This window comes from Trachurus japonicus, chromosome 11 (genome assembly GCF_045865225.1).
Source record: "Trachurus japonicus isolate A0001 chromosome 11, Traja_1.0".
NCBI lineage: Eukaryota > Metazoa > Chordata > Actinopteri > Carangiformes > Carangidae > Trachurus > Trachurus japonicus.
Window position 1 is genome coordinate 7,984,494 of NC_140917.1, and position 27,808 is coordinate 8,012,301.

Consider the following 27,808-nt stretch of genomic DNA (forward strand, 5'->3'; position numbering starts at 1 on the left):
GACTGTAATGCCAAGACAAGCAGCACTTTGAAAACACGCTCTTGTTTTCCTCTCATGATAGTGGGCCAAATGCATGTGACATTTATTTCTTTGTTACGTAGACGTGGGTTCCTCCACCTCCACCACCTCCTCCTCCTCCTCCGCCACCTCTTCCTCCTCCCTAACTGTGAGCTCAATGTTAAAAAAAATATATGATATCCAACTTTACGCATTAAGACTTGCTTATCCTCGCCTTTGGTGTACATTTTAATGTTCATTAGCTTTTCTCTTATGTTTATTCTTGTGTCTTTTTTTGGCTGTAAATATACACTCAGCAGCCACTTTATTAGGAACACTTGTTCAACTGCGCGTTAATGCAAATATCTCATGGAGAGTTAAAGTCAAGGCAATCCACTCGAGTTCTAACTGAGCATCAGAAATGGATAAAGAAACGTGATTTAAGTGACTCTCATGTGACCAAAACCTCTGAGGGATGTTTCCAGCACCTTGTTGAATCTAATCTACGGCGGCTCCAACCTGGTACTAGCACGGTGTTCCTAATAAAGTGTCCAGTGGGTGTAGAAAGTATTACAGTGTCCCCTCCCTCGTGTGTAAGCCAAAACTATAAACTGAATTATGAAACTTGAAAGAGGAAGAAAATGCACTATAAACGCTGTCAAATATTTGTAAATAGGCCTGTGTCAGGATTTTGAATAAAACTATTTAAAATATTTTATGAATTTGAACACGACTGCATTTTTTTTTTTTTGGTGCCACCATACAATAGACTGTTTACACATGTTGTGTTGTTTTGTGATATCTTTCAGCTAAACAGCATAAGAGATACAGTGCGTAAGTATCGGCCACATGGGGTCAGTCACCGTCGGATAAAACCACAGATGAAGTGTTAGGGAAGTGAAAGTATGTTTTTACACAAACTGGCCCATTTCAGAATAAAATGTCTTGGGTCATATATTGACATTCAGAGTGAGAATCAGTTTATTGTCAAGACAGTTTTTGTATACAAGGTATACAGTAACTGTATACAGTTTGTTTTGGTGCAACAAATAATAAATATTGTGAAGAAAAATAAAGCAAAAAAACATTTCAGCAAATATATATTTATTTTTCAGTGTGAGTAAGTGTGAAAAATATTAGAGAGGAAATAAATAATACTACTTGGTGTAAGTCATGTTACTGTCTATTGTTGCATCCTGTCTTATCACCATGATCATCATCATCATAAAACATATTTTGTATTATAGATCTGAATCTGGAAATAACTGTAAGTTCAAGTTGTAGTAACCTAATTACAGCTCTGATGGAAGAAAGAGAGAAATAGGTTTTTCACTTTTACACAGAGATCAAGTGCATTACTGTAAGTGGATTTTTGGAGTATGAGCAATTTTCCTGTTTTTTGTCAGTTTCACCTGAAAATCAATTACTTCCCTGGGTAAAGTGTCGAGTGGGTTTAAGAAGACTGTACAGTAGAGTTTTACTCATTAGATTAATAAATCATTTAATCATTTGATATAATGATGATGATACTTTTGGCTCTTGGAGAGCCAGTTTTGATTTTAAAGATAAATAAATAAAACAATACCCATTATTCAAGACAAGAGCCACTTATCCAATTCTATTTGTTGTGTCCAGAGCATCAAAATAACACTTGAAAACTCAAAGTCAACTTTTTTTTTTATGCTCTGTCACTGCCGATGATGCACATAATACAGAACATGTATCAAGTTTTTGTTTTTGATGCACATTGTGGTGTAAAGGATTTGTTTATAAATACAAGTTAACTCCATCAGCTAAATAAAATGCAGGGAAAAGGTAAAGGAGGAATAAATCACATATTTACAAAGTTGAGTATAAGGGGATGTGGATATAATTTACAGTACTTAAAATACTGAAATATTACTGAGACATAGGCTACTGTAGATCTGTATCTAAAAGCACATTAAGATTATCAGATATGATAAGTCTGGTGTGGTCTATTCTATATTCTTCATTTTCATGTCTTTTCATTGGCATAAAATGACAAATAGAGAATAAGCTTAGTATATATAGTGTATATTATAGAGATGTTTTCAAAACCTGAAAACTTGATGACGTCACGGTCTTTGCCTTAAAAAACCTACCCAGAATGCTCGTTACCTACTGTCGAGCTTCATCATCATGTCACCGATGAAGACATCATTCTTTTCACGTCTTATTTTGGGATGAATCTTTTCAGGGAGGATTAACTCTGAACAGTCTCTTCTCTTTATTTATTTATTTATTTTTCCCCCACTGTCACTCAGCTTTGTTTTCTCCCTGACACATCCTTTATTATCCCGTAACCACGGAAACGGATGAGGGGACATTCTGTATGTTTGCTGTCTTTTTGGTGTGTGTGTGTGTGTGTGTATGTGTGCATGTGTGTGTGGCTCAGATCACACTGTTGTTCCATTCACACTGGTTGTAAACCATGTGTGGACCAGTTTAACATTTAGATGTTTGTGGTCAAATCTTTAGAATCACAAGATTAGTTTCAATTAGCCCCCAAATAGACTTGAAAGTAGAATAAAGATGTAGAAATTTGCACTTGCATGCGCAAATCAAAAAATAATTTAATTATAGAGTCAGAATTATGCGTAAAACATAATACTGTGGTGGTATGATAGGATTTCACACAATTAACCTTTCCAAAATAAAACCTGGATGAATATTTTAGTGTTGTTTTCATGTCAAAACTCTGATTTTGGGAGAAAAAAAAAGATATTACGATTTAATAATTCATGCATGAAAGGGTGAGAAGAATTGGTCGTATTGGGATGTTTTCACAGCTGGGAAAATTTCAAATTGCTGCAGAAAATTGACGCAGGTCTGACATTTCTGATGTGTAAAGGTCATCTGGAGCTGGAGGCAGAGGAGGAATTATTTCCAACATGTTCTCGTCTCTCTCTTTTTTGCATCACTCCACTCCGAGTGAGAGTTGAGACCATAATATCCAGACGGGTCGATGCCTCATAGGGAGGAAAATACTTCTTTATTCAGTCAGGGTGAGAACTGACTGGATCAGCAGCCAGTCATACCTCTGCACAACACTGGAGGGCGCTATGACCACAGTCAGGACAGAGGACAAGCAGCTGAACACACATACAGGCTCTGATCCAAGGTTTATTTACTGTAATCATTTCCTTAACACATTTCATGCATTAAGTCATCACTATAGCTACACATACTCAGTGTGTTAATGAGTCCAACAGCAACTTCACTGATGATATTGTTCTGCATCTGTTCAGTTGTAACATGCAGACGTCTGCAGGAGCTGTAACCGCCTGAGGTTTTTTGTCTTTCACTGTTTTCATGTGCAGCAGTTTGTTTTCTTGACTTTATTCCAAATCAAGATGTATTGAGAAATAAATCATACAACCTCTGCAGAAGTTGTATGAGTTTTTGTTTTGATTTGTTTCGTTTAGTAAAATATACATCAATATTTTGCAGATGTGAATGAGAGAAAAAAAAACTGAGCACTGTGGGAAAAGTCATTTAAATTATAGTAACTTTATTTATATGTCATCTTTACTGTAAAAACAGGATAGAGGAGAGGAGAGACATCATAACAACATCTTCTGCCCTTAGACCCTCACATCGACTGAGGAAAAACTCCATGGAAAACCCTTTTAACAGGGAGAAATTGGAGAAACCTCAGGGTGAGCAACAGAGGAGGGATCCCTCACCCAGGACGGGCAGACGTGCAATAGACGTTGTTACAGACAAGAAGAGAAGAGAAGAGAAGAGAAGAGAAGAGAAGAGAAGAGAAGAGAAGAGAAGAGAAGAGAAGAGAACAGGAGAGGAGAGGAGAGGAGAGGAGAGGAGAGGAGAGGAGTTTTTTTTTTTTTTTTGATGTTAAATATTATGATTAATTGTGGGAAAACCGGAGGACCCGGAGAAAACCCTTTCCACCCGAAATCAATAACACTCACAGTCGAAGGCTCGTGGGGCACACTGGGAACTCACTGGTAAAGTGTGTGTGTCCCAGGATGACGTGTCATCTTAGAGCTGTGAGGTCAGAGTGATCGAGGTGGCTCTTAAAACTCAAGTTCTCACCCATATCGGTCAAAGGAGGGAGGATGCGATAACCTGGATGTTAGGCAAGACTTGAGTTTTATTGTATTCAGCTTGAAGGACAAAATCCTTCAAGCTGAATACTTAATTCCCCCTATATGACCCCAACTACATTTCTGCGTCTGACAGCGTTGGTGATGGATCTGCCAACAGATGAGAAGAACCTGGATACGGCACCGCCTTGTTTTGGTTGTGACAGGTGTTTTTTAAACGAGGCAGCAAAAGATTTTTCAACTGCTGGTTCCTTAATTCTGATTGAGGACAGCAACCTCTCTGCACTTCCCCACTTCCTGCGCAAGTCTTTAAAAATGGCCTTTTGCAGGTTTGTTGTGAAGGTTATTCTGGTGTTACCAAAATCAACACCCTCAACCTCAGGCCACACTTGTGCAAACAGATGCTCCACTAAGTCTGTTTCGGTGTAACTGCACACCCTTGCTTTTTTCAATGTCGTTGTGATGAAGTTCGCCACAAGTATCCAGATGGCATCTTTATCGTCACTCGTTTTATACTTTTTTACCTGAAACATTGTGGCAGGCTCTGTGAATTGTTCCAGAGGTGTTGCTTCAACGACTGTTATTTGTAGGAGTTCTTCTTTCTCAAATATCTTGGTGTCATCAGAAACAGACTTTGTGAATTGTTCTCTAGGGTTAGCTTCAACGACTGTTATTTGAAGGGGTTCTTCTCTCTCAAATATGTCGGGGTCTTCAGAAAAAGACTGTGTAGATTTGTCCATAGGTGGTGCTTCAACGACTGTTATCTGTAGAGGTTCCTCTCTCTTCAATACCTTTGGGTCTGCAGAAGCAGACTTTGTGGATGTTTCCACTGGTGGGAGCTGTAGGGATGGCCATCTTGGTGATACCTTTGGTTCTGCAGAAGCAGACTTTGTAGATGTTTCCACAGGTGGTGCTTCTGGAGGTGTCAGATGTAGGGACGGCCATCTTGGTAATACCTTTGGTTCTGCAGAAGCAAGCTTTGTGGATGTTTCCACAGGTGGTGCTTCTGGAGGTGTCAGATGTAGGGACGGCCATCTTGGTAATACCTTTGGTTCTGCAGAAGCAAGCTTTGTGGATGTTTCCACAGGTGGTGCTTCTGGAGGTGTCAGATGTAGGGACGGCCATCTTGGTAATACCTTTGGTTCTGCAGAAGCAGACCTTGTGAGTTGTTCCACCGGTGGAAGCTGTATGGATGGAAATCTTTGCAATCTGTTTTGGTCCGCAGAAGCAGGCCTTGTGACGTTTGCCACGGGTGCTGTCTTCTGTGGGGTCGTTCGCTTGGCTTGACTTTCCAATGTCTTAGGGTTCTGTGAAGCTTGCAATACTCTGCCGGTGTAAGCGCTGGCTTGTGTGTTAAGCCACCAGCTCATTAATCCCATGCAACACACCACTTTGTTCCGTATTTCAGTAAACTCAGTGGGATGTGACTCAGGAACAGGCTGATTCATCTTTAGTTTCTGATCAGTGATGTGGCCATAAAGAAGTTTACTAAGCCCGCGTTGGAATTTGAAAATTTTTCCACTTGCAAGGTGCTTCAATCGCCAAAACAGGTTGAGGTCATTTAAACTATTGCCACCAGTCGCCAGTAGAAGCAGAGAATCAACACCAGACGAGAGCACTCGCATCGAGTCAGTGGTTGGAACTTTGTCTGGGTTAAATCTGGCCTCCAGTTTTTCCGCGGTGTGATGTATTGCGTGTTTGACAAACTGGTGGGCAAAAGTGGCCGTTATGCTGCTCATTATTTGCATATTTTGGGTTCTTATGAGTTTCCTAAAATGTTTTCTAGGTGTTAAGGCCTCAAGTTCAATCATTGATGTAGCAATGTCCTCTGAAGCCGTGCTCAAATCCCAAAGACTTTCAGCTCCTAGCATGTTAGTCTTTATGGATGGCATACATTTCAGAAGAGGTTCTGTGATTTTTTTTGCCTCCTTTTCCATTATATTTTGGAGCCTATCTCTGAGCTGCAGCTCCATTAATCCTTTGTCTGGTTGATCCTGTTGCTTGAGTTCTTCTTTGGCCTCACTTGTTTTCTGCCAGTGTGTCAGAGGTGGAAGGAACGTGTCTATAACCCGGTCCTTGAGCACAAATATAATTTTGCGGACATGATAAACCATCGTATTCAGTGTGGTGGGGGAAATGACAAAGGACAGAACAGGTCCTCCAGAGCCGTCACCAGCAGAGAAGGCACAGTTGACCCATTTTGCCACCTCCTCAGCCATTAATGTCCTCAAGTGTTTTAAATTATCACACTTGACTTTATTTCCCAGCTGGAGAAACATGAAAGACTTGATGAGTGTTTCGTTCACACTGGTCACAACTTGCTCCTTTGATGGGAAAGCAGTTTCTAATCTAGCAGCCGTCCAAGATGCTTTTGAAAGACATAACATTAGCTCCAAAAGCAACTCTGCTATCACCATTTTTGTTTCACCATCAGCCAAACCCGATTCCAGCTTTAGCCACTTTTCTTTCGAAATCCTTGGGAAGAAAGAGTTGATAAGTTCACGAACATCTTCCTGGAGTGGTGACTTCTTTTCTTCAGCCATGGCAAATATTTCTGTATAGCCTAGTGAAGTTGATAAACTACTTTGCTAACATAAACTCCTTACGCAAAACTATGTGCACAGAGATGTGTAGGGATAAACTTGTAATGACTGTAGTCTGTGTATAATATGAGATCTAACCTCACATCAAAGGACTTAAATGACGTCATTGGAATTGTGAAGTTGGAATTCACGTCATAAACTCTGACATCGTGCAGTGATCACATGAGTCACATACCCTAGCAACCGTTGCTAGGCACAGCGGCGTCAACTGGCACGCTCTCGGATTGTTGCCGGAAGAGAACTCAAGCGGACAACAGAGCCCAGTGCCACGGTGCCACAACACCAACAACAAAACAGGTAATAAAACATCAAAATCGCTGACAGAATGATTAATTTCGACTACCACACGGAAAAGCTGATCGTGTGTCATTGAGGCCAAACCACGTTTACTTTATTTCGATGTAAAAAACAAAAACAAAAAAACATGATGCGGTCAAGGAAAGATGTGTGAAAGACAATTTACGTAAGGATATATGATAATTGCTAATAGTTGGACGACAAATCCTGTTTTTGTGTGTGCAAACAAAGCAGAGGGAATTTTGTCATTTCTTATGTAGAAATGTACTGAGATCATATCAGATCAGAGGTGGGGCTGTGTGGCAGTGGAAGAGGACACAGACCATTAATAAATCTGATGGCCAGAGGGAAAAAAGGTGTGTGCATTTAAATAAAGAGACCTATGGTACGAAACGATTCTTGTGCATCAGAGCTATTTCATGACAATGAATCTGATAAAAACGGATTAAAAGAGTATAAATCTCTGTCAATCATTCAGTGATTCCCATGATTATGGATCATGTCACACACATAGGCTAAATCAGGAGCTCTGTTGTTGCTCCAGTAACAAAAACATAGGTCAGCATTTCTCCTCACCTTTCATAAGAGATGATCCGGTGTTTTATAATGTAAACACTCATTTATCACTTCCTCACCCTGTGTTATCATTTAGAAAAATGGACACCGGCTCTTCAGTCTGCAGGGCATCTTTTCCATTTCTTCATCAGTGAATCAGTGATCGATACAGCTGCCATCTAAGAGTTCAAGGTAAAACTACTTACTATATTCATACTTATTTCAAGTTATTAAGATTCAAATTCTTACATTAGTTTCAACATAAGTTATCTTGACCAATAATACCATGTTTTCACACTGAACTTTGCTCAAAAATATATTTATTTTGAATCAGTTCTGTACAGAGCAGGGTTTGACCAATGAGAGATCACATTAATCTAACAGGTTCCTTTATCAGTCCATGTGAATGTTTGTTAGAGAAAATACCCCCAAGAGTTTCAGAGTTAAACAGTGCACAAGAATGGACTGAACATACAGATGGACAGCATGAATACATTATGTCTATGGCCTACTGTCATAAAAGAGGCATTATAACAATGAGTTGTAAACACCCCAAACTTTAACACCTCTGCTGGTTGTGGGATAATCTTTGCCTCTACAATCACAACCACATTCAAGATGTCCTAAGGAAAGGCATCCACCAGAGGGCCTTCATGAGCAATCAAGATCCCAACCTGTGCTCCTCTCACTATCATGTCAAGGGTTTCTCCATGAGCCTGAAAACATACAAAGACATACATGTTTTAAGAGACAATTCTGAGTTTAAACCTCACTGCCATTCTAATAAAAGGACAAAAGACATGACAATCAGAGGGCAATAGAGGGCAGTGTTGTACTTGCTGTAGGTAAAGAGCCTAATAGCCTTGATTTTAAGGTCCTTTTAATGGTTTTTAAATGTCTTAGGGGTCTTGGACCTTCTTATCTTTCAGAATTGCTTTTACCATATGAACCCTTGCGTACCCTGAGATCCTCCGGCATTGGCCTTTTGATAATCCCTAAAGCTAGAACACAAACGGTGAGGCAGCTTTCCAGCACTATGGCCCCCGTCTGTGGAATAGCCTTCCGGAGGACCTGAGGGCCGCAGAGAATGTTAATATTTTTAAAAGCAGGGTCAAGACCCACCTATTTAATTTAGCTCATTTTTCTTTTCTTTTATGAGTTCATTCATAGTTAGCAATTTTTTATTAGTAGTATTTTATTTTATTATTTTTATTTTTATTATTTTTTACTTTTTACTTTCTCTTATCTTAATTTTTAATTTTTATGTTCTTAGTCTGTGTAGTGGTTTTATGTTTTATTTCATGTCTCCAGTGTTTCCTCGGTGGGGGCCGTCTGTGCTGGGGGCTGTGATCGGCTCTCGCTGGGATGTCTCTGACTTGTGGTGCACATCTGCTCGGCCCGGTGGGGATCTATGGCGGTGCTTCACTGCTGTGGGCCCCCTCACTGGCCTGTAGCATGATGGGTGCCTGGGTGGAGGCATCCTGGCTGTGTTCCGTGACCAGCACCCAGTACAGACGGCCTGGTGTTTCCTGACCTGGCGCCTCTGTATTCAGCCACATGTTTCACGTTTCTTAGATCTTGCTTCGTGTGTGTGTGTGTGTGTGTGTGTGTGTGTGTGTGTGTGTGTGCGTGTGTGCCTGCGTGCATTTGCATGTGCTTGTGTGTGTATGTGTGTGCGTGCATATGGGTGGGGTTTTTATGGGCTGGGGTGGGGTGGGGTGGGGGCGGATTTTTGTAAAGCACTTTGTGCTACATTTTTTATGTATGAAAAGTGTTCTATAAATAAAGTTTATTATTATATTATTATCAATAAAGAAAAAAAATCATAACATTTCTCATGAAGCCGTTTCTTTAAAATCGCAGAGATGGGAATTGTGGAGTCAGTCATCTCCATGCCATTAGTGCAGGTTGGTTAGAGATCAAGGTTGAGCAGAGTCAACTACGAGGGGAGGACATTATTAACATGAAAACATTTAAAAAACAGTTATTAACAAGGCTAAAACTGTCCAAAATGACCTTCAGTGAACTACAGTCTCTTTACATTACCACCAATAAGACATAAACTCATAACAGAGAGGGCGTAAAAGACAAAAATTGTCAAATTAATTAATTAAACAAATAACGTAAAATAAAACAGTAATATAGGAAGGATGGAAAAAATATAGATAAAATAAATAGAAATAAAATTAGAAAAACAGTAATATAGGAAGGATGGAAAAAATATAGATAAAATAAATAGAAATAAAATTTGAAAAAAAGGAGAGATAAATAAAAGAGCAAAGAGCACAGACATGCGTGAGCGCCAAATGACACATAAGCGCACCACACAACACTACTTTCAGTAATACATTCCGTAAATGACACGTTTGGGAACGTATCATGTCATTCGCACACGTATCATTGTGTCACTTGTACACAGTGAACATGAGCCCTCAGCCCTGAGTGACAGTACGTTTACTGAATTTACTGATGAACGGCACCTTCACTGAGTGTACTCCACAGACGCTCACGAGCGACACCGCAGCACGTTCGCGAACAACACTGAGTGAACGTGAGCCCTCAGCTCTGAGTGACAGTACGTTCAGTGAACGAATTATGCACCGTAATGACTCGCAATGAGAGTCTCGGCCACCAGATTCACAAGTGATTCAGTGATTCACCGAATAATCATTTTCATTCGGACATAGGTGTTTACATGGTCTTTTTAAAGCAGAATTAATTTTTATTTGGAATTAAATTATTTTTATTCGGAATTATCTGCGACCGAATCACACCCGTGCTGATATACAGTACAACGGCATGACCTTGAGTGTGATATTGCTTTTATACAACAGTGCTACAAGCGCATTTTATCAGTTAACAGTAATAAGCTAGGCTACAAGAGATTATGATTTGTTTGTTTATCATTTATTTGGCTCCGCCAACACAAATAGTACCGCAACTGGAAAGGAGACCAGGCAACACATAAACATTTCTTACTAGTGGCCCCTTTTCCACCGAGCTGGTTCCAGTGCTGGTTCGGAGCCAGTGCCTGATTAGCACCGGAGCAACAGGACCAGCATAAAGATATACAGAGATGTTATCGATACCGTATTAAGTTTATTTATCTGCTATGTAATCAATATAAAGACAGTTGAAGCTAAGTAGCTGAGCTACGTGGCTAACAACAGCTAACGCTCATATCAAAACACATTGTCGTCAAAGCGTAGTTGCCACCGTGGCAAAGTCAATTGGACCGTGATGTGTCAATTAAGCATCTCTCTCCCTCTGGCCCTCCTCTGCACATACCGCACTACTACACAAGTCTTTACGTGCATCTGCGTAAAAGACAACGCCAGTGATACAATATACCACACTCCTGGTAGGTGGCAATGCAGCTCTAAGCTGGGTGCTGGATGGTTTATCATGATGTTAGGTGTTTTCTTTCACGTGAATGAGCCACTAGAAAAAGCTGGAGAAAAGTTTGCGCTGCTGTGCACTGACATGCGTCAGTATCGCAGAAAGCCACGTTGCTCACATTGGGATTACATTGGGGCGCACCGCGAATGCGACACCTTTGCGGCTTCACCTTGATCTGAACCAAAGTAATAACATCTCTGTGTGAACCATAGACTGTAAAAATAATGGATGTAGCACCCGGGACGTCACCCATTAGTTTTGGGGAGTCTGTTTTGTGCTCCAACTACAGGGATTTGAACTGCGCTATCTTGGATTTTAGTGGGAGTGTACTTTCCATATTTGGAGAGGTGCGGCAGTTTGCCGACCGAGAACCCGCCCACTGAACTCGAAGCAACCAATTAACGGCTGGTAACTGTCTGCGAACCTGTCACTCAACATAATCACCCCCCCATTTATGAAGCCTAACACTAAAACGGTTGTGGTACAAAAAAATTCAGCCCTCCCACAGTGTTCAGGGAGGTGGAAACTATCGGTGAAGACCAAAAAAATAAAAGGTATCAGGCTGTATTTTTTTTTTTTAGCTGTAAAGTCGGCTATTTTAACATGGGGGTCAATGGAGAGTTGCTCACTTCTGGTACAGGCCCCCAGAGGCTGGACGGGAACTGCAGCTTTTTGAACGCAGAAGTGGTCTTCACTTGTAGAACCCACAACTACCCCCTTGGTGTGAACCCTACGTGAATTTCCTTAAATTAACTGTATTTTCAAATGTGGCCTGAACTACGGTAAACGTTTTTCCAGGATCTCCAACCCTACCTTTAGTGACAACAATAAAGTAATATTTTCTTCAATTGTACTGGTTGCCAGCCTAGTAGCTAAAGCTAAAGCTAAGCTAACGCTAACCGTATTTAATGAGAACCAGCTCTGGTGTTGACAGCGGACTGGGAACACATCTGAATCATTTCACACTAAGCTCACCTGCAGACAAACCTAACAAACCCACAGCATCACACTTGCACCGGAAACGTTACAGTACCAGCTGACCGTTAGTCAGCATTAGCATTAGCACATTGCCATTTTCTCCACAGAGCTATCATGATCTGGCCCCTGAGCTCCGCCTCACGTTGGTGCAGAGATCATTTCATGCTGTCGTAACCAGATGTAAAGATATGTATTATTGTATGTATATATGTATTATGTATTTGGACTCGTCAAAATTTATAAAACAATTATTTGTATACTATTTTAAAACATCAGTAAAACTAATACTTTTATTCTGCACCCCTCTAGACATTCTGTGGATGTATTATTTTTGAAAAGTTAATCGTTTTGATGAAAAAATTGTGGCTATAACCTTTTAGTACAAGGGTACAACGGTTTGTTTTATTTTACAAATCATTTTAAAATTCAAAATACAAATTCAATTCACAACATACAGTAGACATGATCTTGTAAAAAGGGTAACCCCAGAAGTTATCTGTAGCTTATCAAAACAACAATACAGTATATTATGATATTAAGTAAGATTTTGGTTTTGACAAACTTTTACTATAAATATAAATAATAATTTTACACTTGTATTAGTCCACCCAGTATTATTGAAGTAAACAATATGAAACCTGTCATACCTCTGCACAACACTGGAGGGCGCTATGACCACAGTCAGGACAGAGGACAAGCAGCTGAACACACATACAGGCTCTGATCCAAGGTTTATTTACTGTAATCATTTCCTTAACACATTTCATGCATGAAGTCATCATAGGTGACTCTATCACTATAGCCATACCTACTCAGTGTGTTAATGAGTCCAACAGCAACTTCACTGATGATATTGTTCTGCATCTGTCCAGTTGTAACATGCAGACGTCTGTAGGAGCTGTAACCGCCTGAGGTTTTTTGTCTTTCACTGTTTTCATGCATGTGCAGCAGTTTGTTTTCTTGACTTTATTCCAAATCAAGATGTATTGAGAAATAAATCATACAACCTCTGCAGAAGTTGTATGAGTTTTTGTTTTGATTTGTTTCGTTTAGTAAAATATACATCAATATTTTGCAGATGTGAATGAGAGAAAAAAAAACTGAGCACTGTGGGAAAAGTCATTTAAATTATAGTAACTTTATTTATATGTCATCTTTACTGTAAAAACAGGATAGAGGAGAGGAGAGACATCATAACAACATCTTCTGCCCTTAGACCCTCACATCGACTGAGGAAAAACTCCATGGAAAACCCTTTTAACAGGGAGAAATTGGAGAAACCTCAGGGTGAGCAACAGAGGAGGGATCCCTCACCCAGGACGGGCAGACGTGCAATAGACGTTGTTACAGACAAGAAGAGAAGAGAAGAGAAGAGAAGAGAAGAGAAGAGAAGAGAAGAGAAGAGAAGAGAAGAGAAGAGAAGAGAAGAGAAGAGAACAGGAGAGAAGAGAAGAGAAGAGAACAGGAGAGGAGAGGAGTTTTTTTTTTTTTGATGTTAAATATTATGATTAATTGTGGGAAAACCGGAGGACCCGGAGAAAACCCTTTCCACCCGAAATCAATAACACTCACTGTCGAAGGCTCGTGGGGCACACTGGGAACTCACCTGGTAAAGTGTGTGTGTCCCAGGATGATGTGTCACCTTAGAGCTGTGAGGTCAGAGTGTTAAAGGTGGCGTTTAAAACTCAAGTTCTCACCCATATCGGTCAAAGGAGGGAAGATGCGATAACCTGGATGTTAGGCAAGACTTGAGTTTTATTGTATTCAGCTTGAAGGACAAAATCCTTCAAGCTGACGTCATTCCCCCTATATGACCCCAACTACATTTCTGCGTCTGACAGCGTTGGTGATGGATCTGCCAACAGATGAGAAGAACCTGGATACGGCACCGCCTTGTTTTGGTTGTGACAGGTGTTTTTTAAACGAGGCAGCAAAAGATTTTTCAACTGCTGGTTCCTTAATTCTGATTGAGGACAGCAACCTCTCTGCACTTCCCCACTCCCTGCGCAAGTCTTTAAAAATGGTCTTTTGCAGGTTTGTTGTGAAGGTTATTCTGGTGTTACCAAAATCAACACCCTCAACCTCAGGCCACACTTGTGCAAACAGATGCTCCACTAGGTCTGTTTCGGTGTAACTGCACACCTTTGCTTTTTTCAATGTTGTTGTGATGAAGTTCGCCACAAGTATCCAGATGGCCTCTTTATCGTCACTCGTTTTACACTTTTTTACCTGAAACATTGTGGCAGGCTCTGTGAATTGTTCCAGAGGTGTTGCTTCAACGACTGTTATTTGTAGGAGTTCTTCTTTCTCAAATATCTTGGTGTCATCAGAAACAGACATAGTGAATTGTTCTCTAGGGTTAGCTTCGACGACTGTTATCTGTAGGGGTTCTTCTCTCTCAAATATGTCGGGGTCTTCAGAAAAAGACTTTGTAGATTTGTCCATAGGTGGTGCTTCAACGACTGTTATCTGTAGAGGTTCCTCTCTCTTCAATACCTTTGGGTCTGCAGAAGCAGACTTTGTGGATGTTTCCACTGGTGGGAGCTGTAGGGATGGCCATCTTGGTGATACCTTTGGTTCTGCAGAAGCAGACCTTGTGAATGTTTCCACAGGTGGTGCTTCTGGAGGTGTCAGATGTAGGGACGGCCATCTTGGCAATACCTTTGGTTCTGCAGAAGCAAGCTTTGTGGATGTTTCCACAGGTGGTGCTTCTGGAGGTGTCAGATGTAGGGACGGCCATCTTGGCAATACCTTTGGTTCTGCAGAAGCAAACTCTGTGGATGTTTCCACTGGTGGGAGCTGTAGGGATGGCCATCTTTGCAATACATTTGGGTCTACAGAAGCAGACCTTGTGAGTTGTTCCACCGGTGGAAGCTGTATGGATGGAAATCTTTGCAATCTGTTTTGGTCCGCAGAAGCAGGCCTTGTGACGTTTGCCACAGGTGCTGTCTTCTGTGGGGTCGTTCGCTTGGCTTGACTTTCCAATGTCTTAGGGTTCTGTGAAGCTTGCAATACTCTGCCGGTGTAAGCGCTGGCTTGTGTGTTAAGCCACCAGCTCATTAATCCCATGCAACACACCACTTTGTTCCGTATTTCAGTAAACTCAGTGGGATGTGACTCAGGAACAGGCTGATTCATCTTTAGTTTCTGATCAGTGATGTGGCCATAAAGAAGTTTACTAAGTCCGCGTTGGAATTTGAAAATTTTTCCACTTGCAAGGTGCTTCAATCGCCAAAACAGGTTGAGGTCATTTAAACTATTGCCACCAGTCGCCAGTAGAAGCAGAGAATCAACACCAGACGAGAGCACTCGCATCGAGTCAGTGGTTGGAACTTTGTCTGGGTTAAATCTGGCCTCCAGTTTTTCCGCGGTGTGATGTATTGCGTGTTTGACAAACTGGTGGGCAAAAGTGGCCGTTATGCTGCTCATTATTTGCATATTTTGGGTTCTTATGAGTTTCCTAAAATGTTTTCTAGGTGTTAAGGCCTCAAGTTCAATCATTGATGTGGCAATGTCCTCTGAAGCCGTGCTCAAATCCCAAAGACTTTCAGCTCCTAGCATGTTAGTCTTTATGGATGGCATACATTTCAGAAGAGGTTCTGTGATTTTTTTTGCCTCCTTTTCCATTATATTTTGGAGCCTATCTCTGAGCTGCAGCTCCATTAATCCTTTGTCTGGTTGATCCTGTTGCTTGAGTTCTTCTTTGGCCTCGCTTGTTTTCTGCCAGTGTGTCAGAGGTGGAAGGAACATGTCTATAACCCGGTCCTTGAGCACAAATATAATTTTGCGGACATGATAAACCATCGTATTCAGTGTGGTGGGGGAAATGACAAAGGACAGAACAGGTCCTCCAGAGCCGTCACCAGCAGAGAAGGCACAGTTGACCCATTTTGCCACCTCCTCAGCCATTAATGTCCTCAAGTGTTTTAAATTATCACACTTGACTTTATTTCCCAGCTGGAGAAACATGAAAGACTTGATGAGTGTTTCGTTCACACTGGTCACAACTTGCTCCTTTGATGGGAAAGCAGTTTCTAATCTAGCAGCTGCCCAAGATGCTTTTGAAAGACATAACATTAGCTCCAAAAGCAGCTCTGCTATCACCATTTTTGTTTCACCATCAGCCAAACCCGATTCCAGCTTTAGCCACTTTTCTTTCGAAATCCTTGGGAAGAAAGAGTTGATAAGTTCACGAACATCTTCCTTGAGTGGTGACTTCTTTTCTTCAGCCATGGCAAATATTTCTGTATAGCCTAGTGAAGTTGATAAACTACTTTGCTAACATAAACTCCTTACGCAAAACTATGTGCACAGAGATGTGTAGGGATAAACTTGCAATGACTGTAGTCTATGTATAATGAGATCTAACCTCACATCAAAGGACTTAAATGACGTCATTGGAATTGTGAAGTTGGAATTCACGTCATAAACTCTGACATCATGCAGTGATCACATGAGTCACATACCCTAGCAACCGTTGCTAGGCACAGCGGCGTCAACTGGCACGCTCTCGGATTGTTGCCGGAAGAGAACTCAAGCGGACAACAGAGCCCAGTGCCACGGTGCCACAACACCAACAACAAAACAGGTAATAAAACATCAAAATCGCTGACAGAATGATTAATTTCGACTACCACACGGAAAAGTTGATTGTGTGTCATTGAGGCCAAACCACGTTTACTTTATTTCGATGTAAAAAAAAAACAAAAAAAAAAAACATGATGCGGTCAAGGAAAGATGTGTGAAAGACAATTTACGTAAGGATATATGATAATTGCTATTAGTTGGACGACAAATCCTGTTTTTGTGTGTGCAAACAAAGCAGAGGGAATTTTGTCATTTCTTATGTAGAAATGTACTGAGATCATATCAGATCAGAGGTGGGGCTGTGTGGCAGTGGAAGAGGACACAGTAAATCTGATGGCCAGAGGGAAAAAAGGTTGTGTGCGTTTAAATAAAGAGACCTATAGGTAGGAAACGATTCTTGTGCATCAGAGCAGGCTATTTCATGACAATGAATCTGATAAAAACGGATTAAAAGAGTATACATCTCTGTCAATCATTCAGTGATTCCCATGATTATGGATCATGTCACACACATAAATCAGGAGCTCTGTTGTTGCTCCAGTAACAAAAACATAGGTCAGCATTTCTCCTCACCTTTCATAAGAGATGATCCGGTGTTTTATAGCCTAATGTAAACACTCATTTATCCCTTCCTCACCCTGTGTTATCATTTAGAAAAATGGACACCGGCTCTTCAGTCTGCAGGGCATCTTTTCCATTTCTTCATCAGTGAATCAGTGATCGATACAGCTGCCATCTAAGAGTTCAAGGTAAAACTACTTACCATATTCATACTTATTTCAAGTTATTAAGATTCAAATTCTTACATTAGTTTCAACATAAGTTATCTTGACCAATAAAACCATGTTTTCACACTGAACTTTGCTCAAAAATATATTTATTTTGATTCAGTTCTGTACAGAGCAGGGTTTGACCAATGAGAGTTCACATTAATCTAACAGGTTCCTTTATCAGTCCATGTGAATGTTTGTTAGAGAAAATACCCCCAAGAGTTTCAGAGTTAAACAGTGCACAAGAATGGACTGAACAGATGGACAGCATGAATACATTATGAGTACTGTCATAAAAGAGGCATTAAAACAATGAGTTGTAAACACCCCAAACTTTAACACCTCTGCTGGTTGTGGGATAATCTTTGCCTCTACAATCACAACCACATTCAAGATGTCCTAAGGAAAGGCATCCACCAGAGGGCCTTCATGAGCAATCAAGATCCCAACCTGTGCTCCTCTCACTATCATGTCAAGGGTTTCTCCATGAGCCTGAAAACATACAAAGACATGTTTTAAGAGACAATTCTGAGTTTAAACCTCACTGCCATTCTAATAAAAGGACAAAAGACATGACAATCAGAGGGCAGTAGAGGGCAGTGTTGTACTTGCTGTAGGTAAAGAGCCTAATAGCCTTGATTTTAAGGTCCTTTTAATGGTTTTTAAATGTCTTAGGGGTCTTGGACCTTCTTATCTTTCAGAATTGCTTTTACCATATGAACCCTTGCGTACCCTGAGATCCTCCGGCACTGGCCTTTTGATAATCCCTAAAGCTAGAACACAAACGGTGAGGCAGCTTTCCAGCACTATGGCCCCCGTCTGTGGAATATAGCCTTCCGGAGGACCTGAGGGCCGCAGAGAATGTTAATATTTTTAAAAGCAGGGTCAAGACCCACCTATTTAATTTAGCTCATTTTTATTTTCTTTTATGAGTTCATTCATTTTTAGCTATTTTTTATTAGTAGTATTTTATTTTATTTTATTTTATTATTTTTTACTTTTTACTTTCTCTTATTATCTTAATTTTTAATTTTTATGTTCTTAGTCTGTGTAGTGGTTTTATGTTTTATTTCATGTCTCCAGTGTTTCCTCGGTGGGGGCCGTCTGTGCTGGGGGCTGTGATCGGCTCTCGCTGGGATGTCTCTGACTTGTGGTGCACATCTGCTCGGCCCGGTGGGGGATCTATGGCAGAGCTTCACTGCTGTGGGCCCCCTCACTGGCCTGTAGCACCCAGTACAGACGGCCTGGTGTTTCCTGACCTGGCGCCTCTGTATTCAGCCACATGTTTCACGTTTCTTAGATCTTGCTTCGTGTGTGTGTGTGTGTGTGTGTGTGTGTGTGTGTGTGTGTGTGTGTGTGTGTGTGTGTGTGTGTGCGTGTGTGCCTGCGTGCATTTGCATGTGCTTGTGTGTGTATGTGTGTGCGTGCATATGGGTGGGGTTTTTATGGGCTGGGGTCGGGTGGGGTGGGGGCGGATTTTAAACATGTAAAGCACTTTGTGCTACATTTTTTATGTATGAAAAGTGCTCTATAAATAAAGTTTATTATTATATTATTATTAATAAAGAAAAAAAATCATAAAATTTCTCATGAAGCCGTTTCTTTAAAATCGCAGAGATGGGAATTGTGGAGTCAGTCATCTCCATGCCATTAGTGCAGGTTGGTTTGAGATCAAGGTTGAGCAGAGTCAACTACGAGGGGAGGACATTATTAACATGAAAACATTTAAAAAACAGTTATTAACAAGGCTAAAACTGTCCAAAATGTCCTTCAGTGAACTACAGTCTCTTTACATTACCACCAATAAGACATAAACTCATAACAGAGAGGGCGTAAAAGACAAAAATTGTCAAATTAATTAATTAAACAAATAACGTAAAATAAAACAGTAATATAGGAAGGATGGAAAAAATATAGATAAAATAAATAGAAATAAAATTTGAAAAAAAGGAGAGATAAATAAAAGAGCAAAGAGCACAGACATGCGTGAGCGCCAAATGACACATAAGTGCACCACACAACACTACTTTCAGTAATACATTCCGTAAATGACACGTTTGGGAACGTATCATGTCATTCGCACACGTATCATTGTGTCACTTGTACACAGTGAACATGAGCCCTCAGCCCTGAGTGACAGTACGTTTACTGAATTTACTGATGAACGGCACCTTCACTGAGTGTACTCCACAGACGCTCACGAGCGACACCGCAGCACGTTCGCGAACAACACTGAGTGAACGTGAGCCCTCAGCTCTGAGTGACAGTACGTTCAGTGAACCGATTATGCACCGTAATGACTCGCAATGAGAGTCTCGGCCACCAGATTCACAAGTGATTCAGTGATTCACCGAATAATCATTTTCATTCGGACTTAGGTGTTTACATGGTCTTTTTAAAGCAGAATTAATTTTTATTTGGAATTAAATTATTTTTATTCGGAATTATCGGTGACTGAATCACACCCGTGCTGATATACAGTACAACAGCATGACCTTGTGATATTGCTTTTATACAACAGTGCTACAAGCGCATTTTATCAGTCAACAGTAAGCTAGGCTACAAGAGATTATGATTTGTTTGTTTATCATTTATTTAGCTCCGCCAACACAAAGGCTGTGTTCGAAATCATCCACTCACTCACTCACTCCCTATCCACTACATCATGTATATGATATAGTGGACTACATCATGTACACGATGTAGGGAATGACGGGAGGAGAATTCGGACACTAGACGGTAATTTTCTGGACGTGGTTGCGTCAGCTGATGCGCCAGGTGTTGCTGTGACGGAAGCAGACGCGCCGAGAATCATGTAAACAAACCATGGATGTATGAAACAAACCGGACACATAAAAATAAAATAATAAAAACCAGACCCTTGCGGGAACATTTTAGGATGTGATTCTGTGTGGTTGTGTTACTCGGACAATAAACTGTTGAAATATCGGAAGTTTGGTTTGGTAAACTACTGTTGTGTGTCCCGACCGTGAGCCGTTAACGGCTCTGTGGCTATGCTCTGTGGCTATTAGCTTAGCTTGTCAGATCGTATTTACTGCATATTCTACTACAGTTTCTTTATTAGATTGATTTAATTCTGCCTGTTAATGTAGAAAGTAGTGTACATCACAAGTAGTGTACATCACTTGTTCACTCAATTTTGCGGTGCATTGTGGGTGTTTTGTCATCCACTACATAGTGGATGAAATTGATCGCGGAGAATTCGAACAACACTACAAAATGGCGAACACACTATATAGTGCACTACATCTAGGGTTGCCACCTTTGAGTTTTGAAAATAAGGGACACTCGACCGGGGGGGGAGGACGGGTCAAAACGCCACACTTTTCATGTAGGCCTATGTATTTTGTACACGTTCAATTTCTTATATTAACACATATTTTAAACTGGAATGGGGGCAGGTACATTGCACCTTATTGAGGTTATCACTTGACGTAGCTAAGGCCGACGGGCTAGCCTACTTGTTTGATCCAAAACATAAAGTTGCAATATCCCACTTAAATATATAATAGTCATACATATTAATGCCTATTTTTTGACTAATCTAACGATTAATTTTTGGTTGACGATCAGTCATTTACCAAAAAAAACACCTCTGAACACTTCTCTTATTTAAATTCTTCAGATACTCTTTCTGGTGTACATTCCTCTAAATCAGTGGTTCCCAACCTTTTTTCCTCAAAGCCCCCCCCCCTTGCTTTTGTCAAAGACAAGCCTTTTTATTCTATTTTGTGCCATCCTTATTTTGTCTTTATGTCAATTTTCCTTTGTTGTGTCGTCATTGTTATCACGTCCCTATAAGCAGGTAGGTTGTATGTAGGTTTTTGTTCCTATTGATTTTGATGATTTTGATTATCCAATTGGATGTGTTATTGGAATTTTAAAATATCAATATGCACAAATCTAATTTTGATAACCTCACAACCTCAGAACAGACAAAGCTCTGTGGACCCCCTGACATCTCTGACGCCCCCCTGAGGGGGGCCCGGACCCAAGGTTGGGAACCAATGCTCTAAATAATCTTTTTTTTTGGAGGGGAAAAACTGGGCCACATCAGTTTGCTTTAACCTGGAAAATAGACAGATGAGTGCACACTGAAATATTAACACAGTGATTTTGAATAGGCACATTTATTTAGTATAGTCATGGAGCAGAGCAGTGTTTCCTCTAGGATGTTTTTTAAGCCGAGGTGCAGGACATCACCCTCACTTACGATCTGCTGCTGTGCTGCGTCCGGGTGCAGAGAGCAGCAGTGGATTTAAAAACAACAACAACAAAAGACAACACGAGGACGTGTTTACATCTATGGATACATAAAGCAAGGAGACTGTGGCGGGTGGTCCGATTGTCCGACGAGGGAGGGGGGCGCGGGGGGTCCGCGTTCGAACTATGAGTTTCGCTTTTACCGCGCACTGATGTCATGCATGCGCCCTTCGCTCTGTGTGTGTGTGTGTGTGTGTGTGTGTGTGTGAGAGAGAGAGAGAGAGAGAGAGAGAGAGAGAGCGTCAATAACGGTGAAAGAGCGATGGATAGAAAGTGTCCTACAGAGAGATCTCTGCTTTGTTGTAGTTCTGACAAATGCTGGATCTTTACAGAACACGTGCGAAGTGATGCTGCATTCATGACAACTCGGAAATACGGGACAAAGCCCGTCCCGTATTGATTCAAAACGGGACGCACTATTTTATTTCAAAATACGGAACGATTCCGTAATTTAAGGGACGGGTGGCAACGCTAACTACATCCGTGATAGGGGGTGATTTCGAACACAGCCGTTTTTGGCGTCAAGTCGGACTTCTGTCCTTATAGTAGCCTACTGCAACTGGAAGGGAGACAAGGCTGTTGCCAGGCAACACATAAACATTTCTTACTAGTGGCCCCTTTTCCACCGAGCTGGTTCCAGTGCTGGTTCGGAGCTAGTGCCTGATTAGCACCGGAGCAACAGGACCAGCATAAAGATATACAGAGACGTTATCGATACCGTATTAAGTTTATTTATCTGCTATGTAATCAATATAAAGACAGTTAAGCTAAGTAGCTGAGCTACGTGGCTAACAACAGCTAACGCTCATATCAAAACACATTGCCGTCAAAACGTAGTTGCCACCGTGGCGAAGTCAATTGGACCGTGATGTGTCAATCAAGCAATCTCTCTCCCTCTCGCCCTCCTCTGCACATACCGCACTACTGCACAAGTCTTTACGTGCGTCCGCGTGAAAGACAACGCCAGTGATACAGTATACCACACTCCTGGTAGGTGGCAATGTAGCTCTAAGCTGGGTGCTGGATGGTTTATCATGATGTTAGGTGTTTTCTTTCACGTGAATGAGCCACTAGAAAAAGCTGGAGAAAAGTTTGCGCTGCTGTCCACTGACATGCGTCAGTATCGCAGAAAGCCACGTCGCTCACATTGGGATTACATTGGGGCGCGCCGCGAATGCGACACCTTTTGCAGCTTCACCTTGATGTGAACCAAAGTAATAACATCTCTGTGTGAACCATAGACTGTAAAAAATAATGGATGTAGCACCCATGACGTCACCCATTAGTTTTGGGGAGTCTGTTTTGTGCTCCAACTACGGGGATTTGAACTGCGCTATCTTGGATTTTGGTGGGAGTGTACTTTCCATATTTGGAGAGTTGCGGCAGTTTGCCGGCCGAGAACCCGCCCACTGAACTCGAAGCAACCAATTCACGGCTGGTAACTGTCTGCGAACCTGTCACTCAACATAACCACCCCCCCATTTATGAAGCCTAACACTAAAACGGTTGTGGTACAAAAAAATTCAGCCCTCCCACAGTGTTCACGGAGGTGGAAACTATCGGTAAAGACCAAAAACATAAAAGGTATCAGGCTGTACGTTTTGTTTTCTGTAAAGTCGGCTATTTTAACATGGGGGTCAATGGAGAGTTGCTCACTTCCGGTACAGGCCCCCAGAGGCTGGACGGGAACTGCAGCTTTTTGAACGCAGAAGTGGTCTTCACTTGTAGAACCCACAACTACCCCCTTGGTGTGAACCCTATGTGAATTTCCTTTAACTGTATTTTCAAATGTGGCCTGCACTACGGTAAACGTTTTTCCAGGATCTCCAACCCTACCTTTAGTGACAACAATAAACTAATATTTTCTTCAATTGTAGGCTACTGGTTGCCAGCCTAGTAGCTAAAGCTAAAGCTAAGCTAACGCTAACCGTATTTAATGAGAACCAGCTCTGGTGTTGACAGCAGACTGGAAACACACTAAGCTCACCTGCAGACAAACCTAACAAACCCACAGCATCACACTTGCACCGGAAACGTTACAGTACCAGCTGACCGTTAGTCAGCATTAGCATTAGCACATTGCCATTTTCTCCACAGAGCTATCATGATCTGGCCCCTGAGCTCCGCCTCACGTTGGTGCAGAGATCATTTCATGCTGTCGTAACCAGATGTAAAGATATGTAATATTGTATGTATATATGTTATTTGTATACTATTTTAAAACATCAGTAAAACTAATACTTTTATTCTGCACCCCTCTAGACATTCTGTGGATGTATTATTTTTGAAAAGTTAATCGTTTTGATGAAAAAATTGTGGCTATAACCTTTTAGTACAAGGGTACAACGGTTTGTTTTATTTTACAAATCATTTTAAAATTCAAAATACAAATTCAAACATACAGTAGACATGATCTTGTAAAAAGGGTAACCCCAGAAGTTATCTGTAGCTTATCAAAACAACAATACAGTATATTATGATATTAAGTAAGATTTTGGTTTTGACAAACTTTTACTATAAATATAAATAATAATTTTACACTTGTATTAGTCCACCCAGTATTATTGAAGTAAACAATATGAAACCTGTCATACCTCTGCACAACACTGGAGGGCGCTATGACCACAGTCAGGACAGAGGACAAGCAGCTGAACACACATACAGGCTCTGATCCAAGGTTTATTTACTGTAATCATTTCCTTAACACATTTCATGCATGAAGTCATCATAGGTGACTCTATCACTATAGCCATACCTACTCAGTGTGTTAATGAGTCCAACAGCAACTTCACTGATGATATTGTTCTGCATCTGTCCAGTTGTAACATGCAGACGTCTGCAGGAGCTGTAACCGCCTGAGGTTTTTTGTCTTTCACTGTTTTCATGCATGTGCAGCAGTTTGTTTTCTTGACTTTATTCCAAATCAAGATGTATTGAGAAATAAATCATACAACCTCTGCAGAAGTTGTATGAGTTTTTGTTTTGTTTTGATTTGTTTTGTTTAGTAAAATATACATCAATATTTTGCAGATGTGAATGAGAGAAAAAAAAACTGAGCACTGTGGGAAAAGTCATTTAAATTATAGTAACTTTATTTATATGTCATCTTTACTGTAAAAACAGGATAGAGGAGAGGAGAGACATCATAACAACATCTTCTGCCCTTAGACCCTCACATCGACTGAGGAAAAACTCCATGGAAAACCCTTTTAACAGGGAGAAATTGGAGAAACCTCAGGGTGAGCAACAGAGGAGGGATCCCTCACCCAGGACGGGCAGACGTGCAATAGACGTTGTTACAGACAAGTAGAGAAGAGAAGAGAACAGGAGAGGAGGGAGGAGAGGAGAAGAGAAGAGAACAGGAGAGGAGAGGAGTTTTTTTTTTTTTATGTTAAATCTTATGATTAATTGTGGGAAAACCGGAGGACCCGGAGAAAACCCTTTCCACCCGAAATCAATAACACTCACAGTCGAAGGCTCGTGGGGCACACTGGGAACTCACTGGTAAAGTGTGTGTGTCCCAGGATGACGTGTCACCTTAGAGCTGTGAGGTCAGAGTGTTAAAGGTGGCTCTTAAAACTCAAGTTCTCACCCATATCGGTCAAAGGAGGGAGGATGCGATAACCTGGATGTTAGGCAAGACTTGAGTTTTATTGTATTCAGCTTGAAGGACAAAATCCTTCAAGCTGAGTACGTCATTCCCCCTATATGACCCCAACTACATTTCTGCGTCTGACAGCGTTGGTGATGGATCTGCCAACAGATGAGAAGAACCTGGATACGGCACCGCCTTGTTTTGGTTGTGACAGGTGTTTTTTAAACGAGGCAGCAAAAGATTTTTCAACTGCTGGTTCCTTAATTCTGATTGAGGACAGCAACCTCTCTGCACTTCCCCACTTCCTGCGCAAGTCTTTAAAAATGGCCTTTTGCAGGTTTGTTGTGAAGGTTATTCTGGTGTTACCAAAATCAACACCCTCAACCTCAGGCCACACTTGTGCAAACAGATGCTCCACTAAGTCTGTTTCGGTGTAACTGCACACCCTTGCTTTTTTCAATGTCGTTGTGATGAAGTTCGCCACAAGTATCCAGATGGCCTCTTTATCGTCACTCGTTTTATACTTTTTTACCTGAAACATTGTGGCAGGCTCTGTGAATTGTTCCAGAGGTGTTGCTTCAACGACTGTTATTTGTAGGAGTTCTTCTTTCTCAAATATCTTGGTGTCATCAGAAACAGACTTTGTGAATTGTTCTCTAGGGTTAGCTTCGACGACTGTTATCTGTAGGGGTTCTTCTCTCTCAAATATGTCGGGGTCTTCAGAAAAAGACTGTGTAGATTTGTCCATAGGTGGTGCTTCAACGACTGTTATCTGTAGAGGTTCCTCTCTCTTCAATACCTTTGGGTCTGCAGAAGCAGACTTTGTGGATGTTTCCACTGGTGGGAGCTGTAGGGATGGCCATCTTGGTGATACCTTTGGTTCTGCAGAAGCAGACTTTGTAGATGTTTCCACAGGTGGTGCTTCTGGAGGTGTCAGATGTAGGGACGGCCATCTTGGTAATACCTTTGGTTCTGCAGAAGCAAGCTTTGTGGATGTTTCCACAGGTGGTGCTTCTGGAGGTGTCAGATGTAGGGACGGCCATCTTGGTAATACCTTTGGTTCTGCAGAAGCAGACTTTGTAGATGTTTCCACAGGTGGTGCTTCTGGAGGTGTCAGATGTAGGGACGGCCATCTTGGTAATACCTTTGGTTCTGCAGAAGCAAGCTTTGTGGATGTTTCAACAGGTGGGAGCTGTAGGGATGGCCATCTTTGCAATACATTTGGGTCTACAGAAGCAGACCTTGTGAGTTGTTCCACCGGTGGAAGCTGTAGGGATGGAAATCTTTGCAATCTGTTTTGGTCCGCAGAAGCAGGCCTTGTGACGTTTGCCACAGGTGCTGTCTTCTTTGGGGTCGTTCGCTTGGCTTGACTTTCCAATGTCTTAGGGTTCTGTGAAGCTTGCAATACTCTGCCGGTGTAAGCGCTGGCTTGTGTGTTAAGCCACCAGCTCATTAATCCCATGCAACACACCACTTTGTTCCGTATTTCAGTAAACTCAGTGGGATGTGACTCAGGAACAGGCTGATTCATCTTTAGTTTCTGATCAGTGATGTGGCCATAAAGAAGTTTACTAAGTCCGCGTTGGAATTTGAAAATTTTTCCACTTGCAAGGTGCTTCAATCGCCAAAACAGGTTGAGGTCATTTAAACTATTGCCACCAGTCGCCAGTAGAAGCAGAGAATCAACACCAGACGAGAGCACTCGCATCGAGTCAGTGGTTGGAACTTTGTCTGGGTTAAATCTGGCCTCCAGTTTTTCCGCGGTGTGATGTATTGCGTGTTTGACAAACTGGTGGGCAAAAGTGGCCGTTATGCTGCTCATTATTTGCATATTTTGGGTTCTTATGAGTTTCCTAAAATGTTTTCTAGGTGTTAAGGCCTCAAGTTCAATCATTGATGTAGCAATGTCCTCTGAAGCCGTGCTCAAATCCCAAAGACTTTCAGCTCCTAGCATGTTAGTCTTTATGGATGGCATACATTTCAGAAGAGGTTCTGTGATTTTTTTTGCCTCCTTTTCCATTATATTTTGGAGCCTATCTCTGAGCTGCAGCTCCATTAATCCTTTGTCTGGTTTATCCTGTTGCTTGAGTTCTTCTTTGGCCTCGCTTGTTTTCTGCCAGTGTGTCAGAGGTGGAAGGAACGTGTCTATAACCCGGTCCTTGAGCACAAATATAATTTTGCGGACATGATAAACCATCGTATTCAGTGTGGTGGGGGAAATGACAAAGGACAGGACAGGTCCTCCAGAGCCGTCACCAGCAGAGAAGGCACAGTTGACCCATTTTGCCACCTCCTCAGCCATTAATGTCCTCAAGTGTTTTAAATTATCACACTTGGCTTTATTTCCCAGCTGGAGAAACATGAAAGACTTGATGAGTGTTTCGTTCACACTGGTCACAACTTGCTCCTTTGATGGGAAAGCAGTTTCTAATCTAGCAGCTGTCCAAGATGCTTTTGAAAGACATAACATTAGCTCCAAAAGCAACTCTGCTATCACCATTTTTGTTTCACCATCAGCCAAACCTGATTCCAGCTTTAGCCACTTTTCTTTCGAAATCCGTGGGAAGAAAGAGTTGATAAGTTCACGAACATCTTCCTTGAGTGGTGACTTCTTTTCTTCAGCCATGGCAAATATTTCTGTATAGCCTAGTGAAG

The 27,808-nt window shown here is 41.4% G+C and overlaps 1 long non-coding RNA gene across 2 annotated transcripts in view; it reads left to right on the forward strand.

The window, feature by feature from the left end:
- The window catches only part of LOC146978112 (uncharacterized), a 55,099-nt gene extending 29,125 nt beyond the window's left edge, over positions 1 to 25,974 (forward strand). Inside the window, exons 2-4 of one of the 2 annotated variants that reach the window (XR_015037041.1) lie at positions 4,068 to 4,827; positions 14,185 to 14,364; positions 25,724 to 25,974. This is a non-coding gene — a long non-coding RNA (uncharacterized LOC146978112). Of the gene's footprint in view, positions 1 to 4,067; positions 4,828 to 14,184; positions 14,443 to 25,723 lie in introns of those variants that run through there. The other variant, XR_015037040.1, reaches the window with a different exon arrangement.
- The last annotated feature ends 1,834 nt before the right edge of the window (positions 25,975 to 27,808 follow it).